This window comes from Myiozetetes cayanensis, unplaced genomic scaffold, assembly GCF_022539395.1.
Source record: "Myiozetetes cayanensis isolate MyiCay16 unplaced genomic scaffold, myiCay2020 scf4, whole genome shotgun sequence".
Classification (NCBI taxonomy): domain Eukaryota; kingdom Metazoa; phylum Chordata; class Aves; order Passeriformes; family Tyrannidae; genus Myiozetetes; species Myiozetetes cayanensis.
In genome coordinates, this window is record NW_026087631.1 from 18,711,259 (window position 1) to 18,724,223 (window position 12,965).

The 12,965-nt window shown below is 41.6% G+C and overlaps 1 protein-coding gene across 5 annotated transcripts in view; it reads right to left on the reverse strand.

The window, feature by feature from the left end:
* APBA1 (amyloid beta precursor protein binding family A member 1) overlaps window positions 1-9,584 on the reverse strand; it is an 83,238-nt gene extending 73,654 nt beyond the window's left edge. For 2 of the 5 annotated variants that reach the window (XM_050328999.1, XM_050328995.1), the window contains exons 1-2: window positions 9,427-9,579; window positions 3,795-3,885 (exon numbers count right to left, since the gene is read on the reverse strand). The gene's annotated coding sequence lies outside the window, so the exon portion shown is untranslated. Of the gene's footprint in view, window positions 1-1,551; window positions 1,574-3,794; window positions 3,886-9,426 lie in introns of those variants that run through there. The other 3 variants (XM_050328997.1, XM_050328996.1, XM_050328998.1) reach the window with 3 other exon arrangements.
* Window positions 9,585-12,965: the final 3,381 nt, after the last annotated feature.

Below are 12,965 nucleotides of genomic sequence, written 5' to 3' on the forward strand. Positions count from 1 at the left end.
CTGAAGAATCTATGATCATAAAGATAATCCTGGAAATAAAAAGAAAAGCAGTGCTACAGTCCCGAGTCCCCAGACTAAAACTGGCAACAATACCACCTCCATCTCATAAAATGCATATTGAAATTGGTGTATTTTCAATGCGTGTTTGCTTCTGACACTCAATTGCCTCCTCATAACTGAACGTGTCAAAAATCTCATCAGTTCTGTGTCAGTGCTTACTTATTAAGCCATAACCATCAGCAAGAACAGACGTGGGAGCCACTACAAAAGAATTCAGAAACTACTGCCTGTGGGGAAAGCCTATCACAGCCAATGAGAAACAGAACAAAAGACTAAACTTCTGAGGTTTTAGCTTCTCTAGTCAGCAGAAAACAGTTACCAGATTTATATCCCTGTTGATCCATACATTTTCTGTTTAGATAGGACTGCAGCCAGAAAATTTACTCTTTGCATAATCAAAGCATGGTGGAGATCTTTTGGAGAATTTCTTCCACATGGTAAGAAAAGTTCTTATTTCATGAATTTTGTTCTTAAACAGACAGGGTCATTGGATCTTCAAGTGTCTTGCAAAGATTCACTTAACAAATGTGCAAGAACAAACAGACTTCATAAATTATAGTAGTCTGAATACGTAATTCAGGTACAAAGGCAGGTGCTTTTTATATGATATGTTATGTCCTTGTTAGATACTGCAAGTAACAACCCACTAACAGGCTGTGTCATCAAAATGTACCAGATGGATGCTCCAGTTACACAAATCTCTTCCTTTCCGCACTACTCCCCCCCAAAAAGGATGTAACTTAAAGAGCAATGACAGGCACCAACATGGAAACCCCTATGTCGATAATTACTTCCCTACCAAAGTGTAATCACTGCACCAATTACTTTAGCCAAAAATAATGTTAAAATCTGGACATGAACTTGAAACCATTTATAAAGCTGCACTGCCACAGTGCTTGCAAGGTTGTTTGACCAGGAAGTTTGACCAGGGTGAACACAGTACTACGCACAACTAAAAGTCTCAGGCAAGTTCGATTTTTTTTCCTAAATAATCCAGTCCTGCCACCAACTGCATGCAAGCTCCCTTGACACTGTGGTAAGAGATGACTGATATCTTTTACCACTTTCAAAATCCCAATTTGTCTTCTTATAGAAAAAAACCCAACTAGACTCCTCTCTTTCCCATACTCTCTGCATTAGGCACATATATTTCCTGTTGACTGATGTTGCTGTTCAGACCCATCCCTTCAGACTGACTTCAAAGTATTTTAACTGACTGAAAAAATATCATTCTCTTCCTTGCATCACAAGAAACTCTGAGCTAGTCAACTCCACACTGTGGACTCCTTCCCAGTAATTTTACCATCTGGTGTCAGGTGTAAAATTAGAGTACCTATCGCTCAGTGTTTCCAGTGTCCAGTGGCCCTAAAATCACTGTTACACACTCTGCCATTTTAAAACACAAGGCTACTGGGCTAGAAGATGCAAAAGTCTTTCTTTTCAAAACAAATGAAGAAGGTCTCCTTTCCAAAGGAAAAAAGGAACTCTTACCTTACTCTCAGGATAACTGAGTAGCACAAACAGCAGTTTCTGGTGTACGTATATGAACTGCACCACAGTGCCTGTGGATACCACTGCTTACAAGACCATAACATAGACTTTAACACTGTAGAATGAAAACTGAGTTGTGAACTCCTCAGGTTTCAATAGTTATATACTGGAAGGGAAAAAAAAATATTTGAACCTCCAGTCATTAGCTTCATGGATAAAAAGGCTGAAGAGAAAGTATCTTCAATACAATATGAATTTGCACACCAAAAATGTGGCATATAAAAACTGACTTTGCTCCATGCACATAAAGGCTGTTCGCTTCCTTTTTAATTCCTAGAGAATCACCAAAAGTCAATCAGTTTTGGAGTAGAGAACTTAACTACTTTTTGGCAAACTGACTGTATGAATGTTAACTTTGTAAAAGCTACCACTGTTCTTTGAGTATTTACTTTTCATGCTTTCCTTGAGACAAAAATTTTGTTCAAGAGGCTGGGTTATCATGGCTCCAAAAGAAGAAACAACCAAGTTAGTAGCTAATTAGAAATACCAGTTCTTTTTAATAACGTAGTTATATTTTAATCCTAAACATATTTTGATGCATTGTAGACCAAAGTATTAGGTATGTGTAACTCCTAAAATATGAACATATTTTATGTAGCCTTTAAATTTTCATTCAAAAGCAGCTTGACCTAAGCTGAAACAACAATATTTAGTCTTCACAGGTTTTGTAGATAAAGAAATGGAAAGATATGTGGGGGTGTCTTACGACCACGCTCAATTTTAACTGCAGCTAAAACTGCTGATTCCAAAATCAAGTGTGGGCCAAAGGGGGTCACACTTAAAATACAACCCCTTAAAACTGCCTGACTTGGGCAAGACTTTAAACTAGGGCTAAGCAGTTAGACTAATTATCATAAGGCTGTAGTTGAAAGTCTAAAGCCTGGATGTTGAAGGTAACGCAGAGCCAATATTATTAAGTATGGCGCTGTGGTGCTGTCCCTCTGGACCGACACCCACCCCTTGCCAAGAAGGCATTAAACTCAAACATTTCTTCCCATGTGCCTTGCAGCCCTAGTGTGATCCTGCATGAGGAAGCTTTAGGGGACTTTGGGATTTTCTCATTGTTACGAAATAAAAATAAGATGCCAAAATGTGAATGATGTCGTGGCAATCTCATAAGTGGATTACATTAATAGTTTATCAGCAAGGGATAATAATTCTTGAGTGAAAGTAGAACCGTAAGTTCATCCTTATTCATCACTCTGAGACCAAAAAGTCCTTCAAGAGGAAGCTTTCGAAGACTCCAGAATTTTCTCATTATTATAAAATAAAATTAAGATGCCAAAATCTGAATGAGGTCATGGCAATCTCATAAGTGGATTACATTCGTCATTTACCAGCAAAGGATGATAATTCTTGAGTGAAAGCAGAGCCCTAAGTTCATCCTTATTTATCACTCTGAGATAAAGGGGGTAATAGCTGTGAATACTAGAAATATACATGAAGTTTTTGGAAAGGTTATGTAAAATGTCCACTAAAAATGCAATAGAATTACAAAGCTATAGACTGGTTTCGCAATGACTCTTTATTTTAATACAAATTTCTTTCAGCTCACCACAGCGTTAGCTGGGAGAGATTTTCTCATTAAGTTAAAGCTAACTGCACTGCACATAGCTATTAGGGATGCTGCTTAATGATTCTTTCATTTCTTAAAAATAGTGCTCTAATTTCGAAACTGTTGCAACATAATACCATAAAAAAGTTTTTTAAATTCCTGGGCAATAGTTTCTTCCATCTTGATCCTCTTAAAAATCCAATTAACGAAAAATTAAAATTATCAGGTCCCTGAATGGGCTAATACAGCAAACAGTCCTGCATTTCAGTCCTCTCCTGGAAGGAGGGCAGTGGTAACATGGACTCAAAAGCCAGCACCCACCAGTACAAGATAACCATTTCCCTCACACAGTACATGCTCTTCACCCCAGCACCTCCTTCACCCCAATGCCAGCGGCAAAGCAAGCAGCTTTCTGCAGGTGGCTTGCCCAGCCGAGGATGAGGAGGGCAGGTCAGAGGAAGGTTTTCCTCCAGCAGCCATGTCCATCCCACCGGCATGGTAAGCAAAACCTTCTGCATGCGCTGGTGTTTGACACCCACAAGGGGCACAGCATTTCAGATTCAGAGCTTCATGCCTTGGTTCAGCCAAGAGCTACAAACACGGTGTAAGCAGCCCTTGTCTTAGTCACCTGATTGGAGCACAGTTTTGATCAGATGGCATCCAGGGATCCTTTCCAATTCAAGTTACTCTGTGATCATAAAAAAGCTGGTGTGAGAAGGCTGTTAAGAAAAGAGAAGGAAAAACACCTCAGCTCCACACACACATCATACAAAACATACCAATTTCCTCTTCCAACAGTGAAGGCAGTACCCATTCTCTTAAGGTTTACTGGAGACAGCAACATATAAAAAACCTACTGGTTTTGCCGGTTCTTTGGATTTGAAGAGTGTTAGTTAAAGCATTCTGCTAATGTCTGCCTGGGAAGGTCCTAGAGAAAGAGCTTTTACCTTGTGCTTCCTCACCCAGCTCCGGTGGGAGCTTTTTCAGATATTACTCTTGGTTGTCCTTTTAAAACTGTTTTTCCTAATTTAAATTTATTTAGTTTAAGTTATTATATTTGATATTTCCAAAGCACCAAGATTTCAAACAGATCGAAGTCCCATCAGAACAGACACTACATAAACTGCAAGTCACTTTTCAGAATAAATTTAAAAAAAAAAATTAAAAATCCACAAATAAACTTAACCATATGTTAGGAAAATAAAGATATACATATTCATGTATGTTTTAAATCTTTCATTACGTTCTTATTTTTTCCTCCTCCTTTTGTTTAAAAGAACCCTTCTTTTAGCCAGACCTCAAGTTCCTGCCCACCCAAATACCCACCAAGTTTTGAGCAAAATATGTTCCTTTAAAAAAAAAACATTCTGAATGACCAACACAAGAGAAATTATCAGAAACCTTATGTACAAAAGTGAAAACACTTGTAGAGAAATAAAATTATTTAACCAAATCAATGTAGGGCACCAAACCTATATCTCCTAGATACTGAACCAATACCATAACCATATATATACAGAAAGACAGTTCTTTCCCTGATATACATCCCCAAAAAGGAAAAAAAAAGCAACAGTGACTTTATGTTATGTAGTTGCTCAAATGATCTTGGCCAAGATGTCCACATTTTGTAGACTCCACGGGTCTGCTGCCCTGGTGTTTTCCTGATCTGCACTCATCTTTTAGAATTGAAAGTTTAACAATTAAATTCAGCAGAGATGCTCCTGATCTACAAAAAGGGTGCCACGAAGGTACAGAAGAGTTTAATTAGCTGAAAAAAGAAATTACCACTAAAAGGATTCAGCCAACATTCCCAGGATGTGCTGCTCAGCTGTCACATTAACTCAGACCTTTAATGAAGTCTCTCACTCCCTACACTCATATTTTTCTCAGATGGGTGACAAGGTGGTCATCTTCTAAAGGAAAGTAATTTTTACTGAAGTGCTCATGAGAAGGCAAGAACCAAGTAATGCTTAATTGCTGGCTTATGAGCAAGATTTGAGGGGCCCAATAAAAAGTCCAAGAACAGGTTGGAGAGCAGAGGGGGAAGGCCCATGTCTAAAAAAATATATTTAAACACTCTAAAGTTTTGGTTTTAATTGGCTAAACATCGGAGAACATCTCCTCCTTTCACTAGGTAATGGGAAAAAGAGAAGCTCCCAATGTGGTTTACCCCACCTAGGCTATTTATTGTTTTAAATAGTACTAATATATTTCCCTCACTAGTTTCCTTGATGATGCACAAAACCCCACCGCTTATCCACAGTTACTTACAGAGGTTTATTGGATGATGGAAACTTCTCCTGGTAAGTATTTGCAGTTAGACAGAAAACACCACAGGAAATACAATGGACCAGGTGAGACGCCACTTGCCTAGCAGCATCTCCATAGAAACAGATCTCCTTAGAAACAAAACTGCACTTCCATTCCTCCTCTCTAGTCAAGAGGCACTGTCTCCAGTAGAAAGACGTCTAGTGGGCAAACATGCTGTTGTGGTCCTAGAGTATCTTCAGCTAAGTCCTCTGTCATCCACATCTGTCATGTACCCATTATGCTGCTCCTGGATTTATTTCTTCAGAATTAGGACAGGCATTATCATCATGTGCCTGCATACGTGAAAGCAGCCAATAAAGATGTTTCCCTAGGCCCCTTCAGCAAAGCAATAAACACAAAGCCCTTTCAGAAGAATACCAATGCATACAGTGGAAACAGCAAAATGCTATCACACTGCTCTTAGTAGTTGACTTATCAAATCAATCATTACTATGAAGCAAAACCAATCAATCTGTTTTTCAGGAACCTTTAACCCTGATGCAATAGGCCTTCTATTAGAAATATACGAGCAGTGGGTTGTGTGATAGCTCTCTCTTTAAGAAGGAATCTTCACCTTCTATGAAACCAGAAAAACACATTTAAAAATGCATTACTGGCACATTACGGCTTCACTTGACTCTATGGTAATAGGATCTTGTTCAAAGTTAAGCTTTTAATTAATCAAGCTGCACTGCCTATAGATGACATATATTAAACTATCTGAAGTACCTCTAATATCTTTTAATTATCTTTATTTTTGAGCGTAAGAGAAAAGGTCTGATTCTCATAATCTCATATAAATCCAGAACAGCTATGATCAACAACAGACAATGCGCATGCCAAGGGGAAGAATGCTGAATCTGGTCCAAAGTATCTAGGCCATGAGATGCAAGTGAAAAGTTTTAGCCCTCTGCTTGATTTTTCCTTCATTTTGTCTATCTGAGGACTTCAAAGTTTGTTTTGGTTTTTTTTTAACATGATCATTAGTTTTGGATATTAACCCTGAACTCACATACATGCTGCAATGTCACAGAACCAACATAGTGTATATTTTCCTAGTCCCCTTTTCTGTATTTCAGATTAGTTTTTCCTGATTTTGTTTGCCATAAACAATACCACACACTCACAGAACTTAAAGCCAAACAGCTTAAAACCACTGCAAGAGACTACCCACGCTGGCCTGTTAAAAATACAAAACAAGCAGCTGAACAGGAAAGATTCCATTTCTTTGTACCTTCATGACTTTTATGCCAGTTCTAGTGCCATTAAGCACTGCTTACAAAATGAAATGTTAACTACATTTCAAAGATGCATGTAATCCTCATATTAAAGGCTTTCTAAGCTAAAGAATGTAGGTACTGCATATGACTGTGGCTTAAAATTATATAAAAGAAGTCAGAAGCCAACTTCTGGTCCAATTAAAACCCATTTAAATCTTATATGCAAAGAATTCAGGTTTCTGGTTAGTGTTGCTATTTAGATGACACAAACTTTAGCCTTAAAATTAGCAGTCCCTGAATTCAAAGGATTATCGAGGACTTACATCACTATAGAGCAAACAAAATGTTCAGATCAAGATATCTGTACCTTCAAAAATCCACACCCAGTTTCTCTGCCCCAAAAGATGATGGACTATAAGATTTTCACTTTTGGTATATACCATGGCACCAAACCAGCATGGTAAAATCTCTTCTAAAACATTAGCTCCTCTGTTTTAAATACCTGAAGGCAGTTCTAACAAAATAAAAAAATGGGAATGCATTTACACTCTTTCAAACATGTAAAGAATTGTAAACTCATCATAAACCAAGGACTGAGAATTAAATTTACAATTTGAGAATTGTGAAAAGGACTTTATATCAAGTAACCAAAAGGGCTATACTAAAAAGCTTTGGCATCTCTCACTCTTCACACACCAAAACTATCTTTTCTGTCTACCTAGATATACCAAATCCCCTTTACAGCATTTTTACGTTTTGTAACTAAAGGTCTAATCTGTGAATACCTTTATTTTGATAGCCTTCTGAAAAGCTGGCTTTCCATCTGTTAAAAAACAGCATAGTAGCCAGAAAAATTGCTATTTTCAGTGAAGATAATGCATTATCGTAAGATAAAAGTATCTTTCAAGCTACAATCAGAAATGTCCAAGAAAATTTAGAGAAATGAATTACATCATTCGTAGTATACAGCCAAATCTGAGCCACCATTAATTTTGTAAAAATCTGTTTGGCCTGAAAGCTCACAGATATCTCAACCTCAGGAGGGCAAGCTATCCTTCACTCAGTTTTACATTTCACTCATTATACACCCACAATATCCATCCAAGGTACATTAAAACACTAAATGTACTGGTTTTGCAGTTTCCTGTGATATTCCATTATCACTCACTGAACAGTTCATTTTTCAGTACAAATGTGCACAAATGGCCCTAATTCAACAATGGCTGTTTTCCTTCACTCCTGAACCGCACTTCTGGGCAGCCTACCCTGCACCTTCTCCCCACAGATTAGAGAAAAAGGTAAGCATACACCTCACTTTTGGTTTGATAGCACATAGGAGAATAAACACATTCTGTGTCACCGTCAGTGTTTGGGAAGCACAGGCATCACGTGCTTGTTTCTGACATGGGCTGCAAAGGCAGGTGCAGCTGGTCCAGATTTAACAGCAATGCAGCAGAACCTGGAGTACTGTGACTGGGATATTTTGCAAGGGCAAGTTGGTTAGGACCCCGTGGGCCACGGCTGCAGAGTAGACACAAACCTGCAGCCACCTGGATGTCCTCTTATCAGTTGGTGTAACATGACACACGTAAAAGACAAGAAAAATGCTACATGGCTGATCTGCCCTACACCCACATTAGCTCACTCAATATATATGCAGAGTCAGGCAACATCTCTGGCTTCTAGTTCCTCAGCAGCTATGAAAACAGCCAGCTCTGCAATGCACTCTCTAAAGCAAACTGCAATTCCATAGCCCAAAAACCTACAACAGGGGAAAGCAAAAGGATGTTGCAGTTTTCCAGCCCAGGCCCATGGTTCTATCCCTATTAAAAGGCAGGTTTATGACGGCAATAGAACAGGTCTTGGTAAATTGCTCCTGTTAACACTGATCCGTACAGAAGGCAGATGTAGCACATTCGGCTGCACCGAGCACGACTGTGATTCAGGCAATCATTGTTATCAACCTGCTTTTTCCGGGAAGAAAAGATCAAGACGCTTTCCCTTTCCTGAAACCAGAACGTGATGGGAGCAGATGTCACCTCCCCCTTAGCCCAGGGATGGAGAGCACGCCCCACGGAGAGGATGGGGAGATCCAGGCCCCGCTGGCTTCCCCGCTGCAAAGCGGGACGAGGCGCAAACCTCGTCGAGGCCAATCCCGGCAGCATCTCTCGGCGGAAAGGGCTGCTGCGACCGTTCTGCTGCGACGGCGACCACTCGATAGGTGGATACAAAATCCCCACGTTCCCCCCTTCATTTATCTTTTTTCACCATAGAAAAGGTGCGGGGGGAGGGGGGAAATAAACAGATTGAAAAAATAAAAACCAGCAAACCAGTGCACTGGGTTACGCACGGCTCCATGCAGCATTATTCCACGCACATTCCACGTAAAATGATGGAAGAGACAAAACGAGGGAGAGCGCGCAATGCCCCGCCAGAGGCTGGGATGGAGGCTGGGATGGAGGCGCTCATGGCCGCGCTGGCGCCGCTCCCGCAGCCCGGGCAGGTGCAGCGCTGCCCCGCTCGCCCGGAGATGCCGCACGCCCCGCCAGGGCACAGGGACGGCCGCAGCGCCCGCAGCCCCCGCCGCCGAGAGGGCCCGCCAGGCGGACAGGGCTGGGCACCCACCCCGGGCCCGCTGCCTCCCCGACACCCAGCGCCGCGGGGGGAACGCGGCCGGACCCGCTCCCGGACCCGCTCCCGGACCCCCTCCCGGCCGCGTCCCCCCCGCACCTGGAGCGGGTCCGCGCCGCCTCCTCAGCAGGCAGGGCGGCTCCGGCGGGGGCGGCCGAGCAGCGCAGGGCGGAAAGCCCGGCAGCCGGCCGCTCCTCCCGCGGCCACCATCTTCCTCCTCCTCCTCCTCCTCCTCCTCCGGCCGCCGCCGCCAGCACCGCCCGGGCCGGCCCCTCCCGCCGCAACGCCCCCTCGCGTCAGCGGGGCCGCCCGCGCCGCTCCCGCTTCCCGCCTGCCTCCCTCCTGCCTCCCGCTGTTCCGGTGGGAGCGGGCGCAGCCCCGGGATTGCCGGGATGCTGCGGGAGCAGGCTCTCCTCCTCGCGGCCCCTGACCGTGCACGCCCTCCAGGCAGATTTACTGCCGCGCAATAAAGGGTTTACCAGTACCCCTTCCCCCCGCTTACTGCCATGTTCAAATATACAAACACAGCATTAGACCTTAATTTGCATCTACAGCCCCGGCTGTAACACCTATTGTATCTTCTTCCGGCTTCTACTCCCTGTGTGTAACTGCCACAGTAATTCCACAGGTGCAAACAAAACACTAAATTCCTCAAACAACATGGCTGGACAGTCATAACCAAAATAAACTATCAGAAGAAATATACTTTTCATTTTTTTTCACAAATTGTTATCTAATCAGTTTCTCATTAAAAAAAAAAAAAGGAGGGGGGGGAGAATTTAAAATGCCTAACAACCAATGCACAATTGTACAACCTCAATTGGTACATTTTGACAGTATTGTGAATTTATCTCTTCAGATATCCTGATAAACTTCTGTGTTCAGGCAAACCTCACTGCAAACTATCGTAACTAATCGACATATAAAGGCTTCTAACTAATTACTATGATAACTTGGTGTTAGTTTGGAATAAAATTCTGTTTTTCCCCTTCCAGTGGAAAGACACTTTAGTTCTTGATAATAGGGTAGCACCTAAACCACTCTGTATGCACATCTACTTTTTTAAATCCTAGCCAAAATGCCACAGTATTCTGAAGACTTTGAAAATGAGAGTATGACAAAAACATTGAAAAGAAGGAAGAACTGAAAAAAACACAAGTGACTTACTCCTTAGACAATTGCTACCAAAATCCATTCCTCTGTCATTAATATGTTGCAATAATGTTGCAATACTTCATTTCTTTCCCTCCTGTGCTAATAGTTTCTACTCATCAACATTTTTCTATCATATTCCTGGAAAAATCTTCCAACCTGATAAAATTTGTAAAAAAAAAAAAGAAACTCTGTTCTCTTCTTTTCTATGGCCTGTGTTTATGACCCTGGTATGGCCCTAGGTTACCAGAACTTAAGCTGTATGGAATGTGCACGACAGATTTTCAAAACCACAGATTCTTGGAGAGTTACATTAGATAAAACACTTAACTTGTAATCACATTCCTTCTCCCTGATCTCCCTCTCAAAATAATGAAGCAGTTAGGCCTAAGTGTGATCTTAATTTGCCCTGCATGGGGAGGTTTGCCCAGATGACACCTAGAGGTCCCTCCCGATTTACCTTATTCTGTTACAGTCTTACTGTTTCAAAAGACTATCAAAAGCAGTCTCAGTAACTTTTAAATTATATCCAAGAAAAGTTCCATGCCCTAAATGATTTTCTTCCCAGAATTCCTCCTTACCTCATTTGTTTCACAGCTCATGAAGACAGGTCTTCTAGCACATAAGTTGTCTGTGAACCTGAAGAGATGCTGCTGCTAATGCAATAGTATTAGTATTGCTAATGCTGCATTAGCACTGACCTTCAGGCTCTTGTTTTCAACCTGATCATCACTACTTAGTTAATTTTAAATATGTTAAATTAAAACTGACTGAAAAACTAGTATGAGAAGCTGCAAGACTAGTCTGTAACATTTATAAAATTAAGTAATGTTGCAGATGAATAAATACAGTCTGCTGGATATTAAATTATAACCTTGTGAGGGTGGCAGTTTTTTAAGTCGCTGTGGTAATCTGTAACAAACACCTATCAGCCAGCTTCTGGCATATTCAGGCCCACTTGCTCAATAAAAAAATTCTATTTACACCGAACCAATTTTTTTCATTTACATAGGGAGTTTTTTCTGTATTTCAGTTTAAAGAGAAGTATTTGTGTCATTCCATGTGTGGCTTTTGAGGCTTGGCACACCCCCAGCAACAAAGACATACTTACCTCAGAGAAAAATGTAAACAGGCCTTTCTTCCCATTTGGAACATTTGGCACAAGCTGCTGTGTGAGCATCAGCAAAGTATCTCTCTCAGGGACGGACCTCACTCAGGTCTCATATGGACACCTTGTTGGCTGGGCCTGGATGTTTCAAAGGCAAAGAAGTTATACTGATGCTTTCCCATTTCAGGGAAAAAACCCTATGCTCTGTAGAGTACATTAATTGGATTCAGCATGCCTACATTCTGCCTCTATTTATATACCCATCAGCCTAGATAAAAACCTTGGCTGTGGCAGTTCAGACACTTTTTTTCCTACATTAGTCTACTAATCTAGTCATCTTGTATGTGTTTTCAGGACTGGACTTGCAATGATCCTAGGTGTGTGTCACTTGTTATTTTCAGCCCTGAACGAAAAGCAAAACAGCTCTTGCAGGCTGAAAAAACCAGTTCAGTCTTGACATTTTTAAGGTCAGATAGCTCAAGACCCACAAGGGACAGAATTGAATGCTTTTTACTGTCTGAAAGCTTTCATATGTCAAAAAGCATTAATCTTTGACTCTAGTGGTGTGTGCAATACCTGTTGCTAGAAGAGAGGCTGTTTCAGATGTGTTTGTTACTACTGAATTAGGTGGGTTTCAGAAACAGAAATGTTTTCAAATTCTGATATTGCATCACTGAACTAATGGAAGGCAGTTTTATGAATAAAAATCTTCCAGACTCAACCATCTTACCAAATTAGAGGACTAGACAATCACTAACTATATGAAGTAAAACAACAGAAAGTGTCAATTCTGCACCTGGGATGGGGCAACCCCAGATGTACGTTACAGGTGGGGAATGAGACACTGGAAAGCAATGCTGGGAAAGGGACTTGGGGGTTCTTCTTGATGGAAAGTTGAATATGAGTCAGCAGTGCCCTGGCAACCAGGAGACCCAACCGTGTCCTGGGGAGAATAAGGCAAAACATCATTTGAGGGAGGTGATTGTCTCTCTCTTATCTTCACTGGGGCAGCCTTACCTTGAATATTGTGTGCAGTTTTTGGGTGCCACAGTATAAGATATAAAGTTCTTAGAGAGTGTCCAAAGGAGGGCAACAAAGATGGTGAAAGGCCTTGAGGAGAAGCTGTATGAGGAGTGGTTGAGGGCACTTGGTGTGTTCAGCCTGGGGAAAAGGAGACTGAGGGGAGACCTCATTGCAGTCTACAACTTCCTTGGGAGGGGAAGAGGAGAGGAAGGCACTGATCTCTTCTCTGTGGTGACCAGAACCTGAGTGAAGTTGTGTCAGGGAAGGTCTAGGTTGGATATGAGAAAAATATTTTTCACCCGGAGGGTGGTTGGGCTGGGCAGTGGAACAGCATCCCCAGAGAAATGGTCACAGC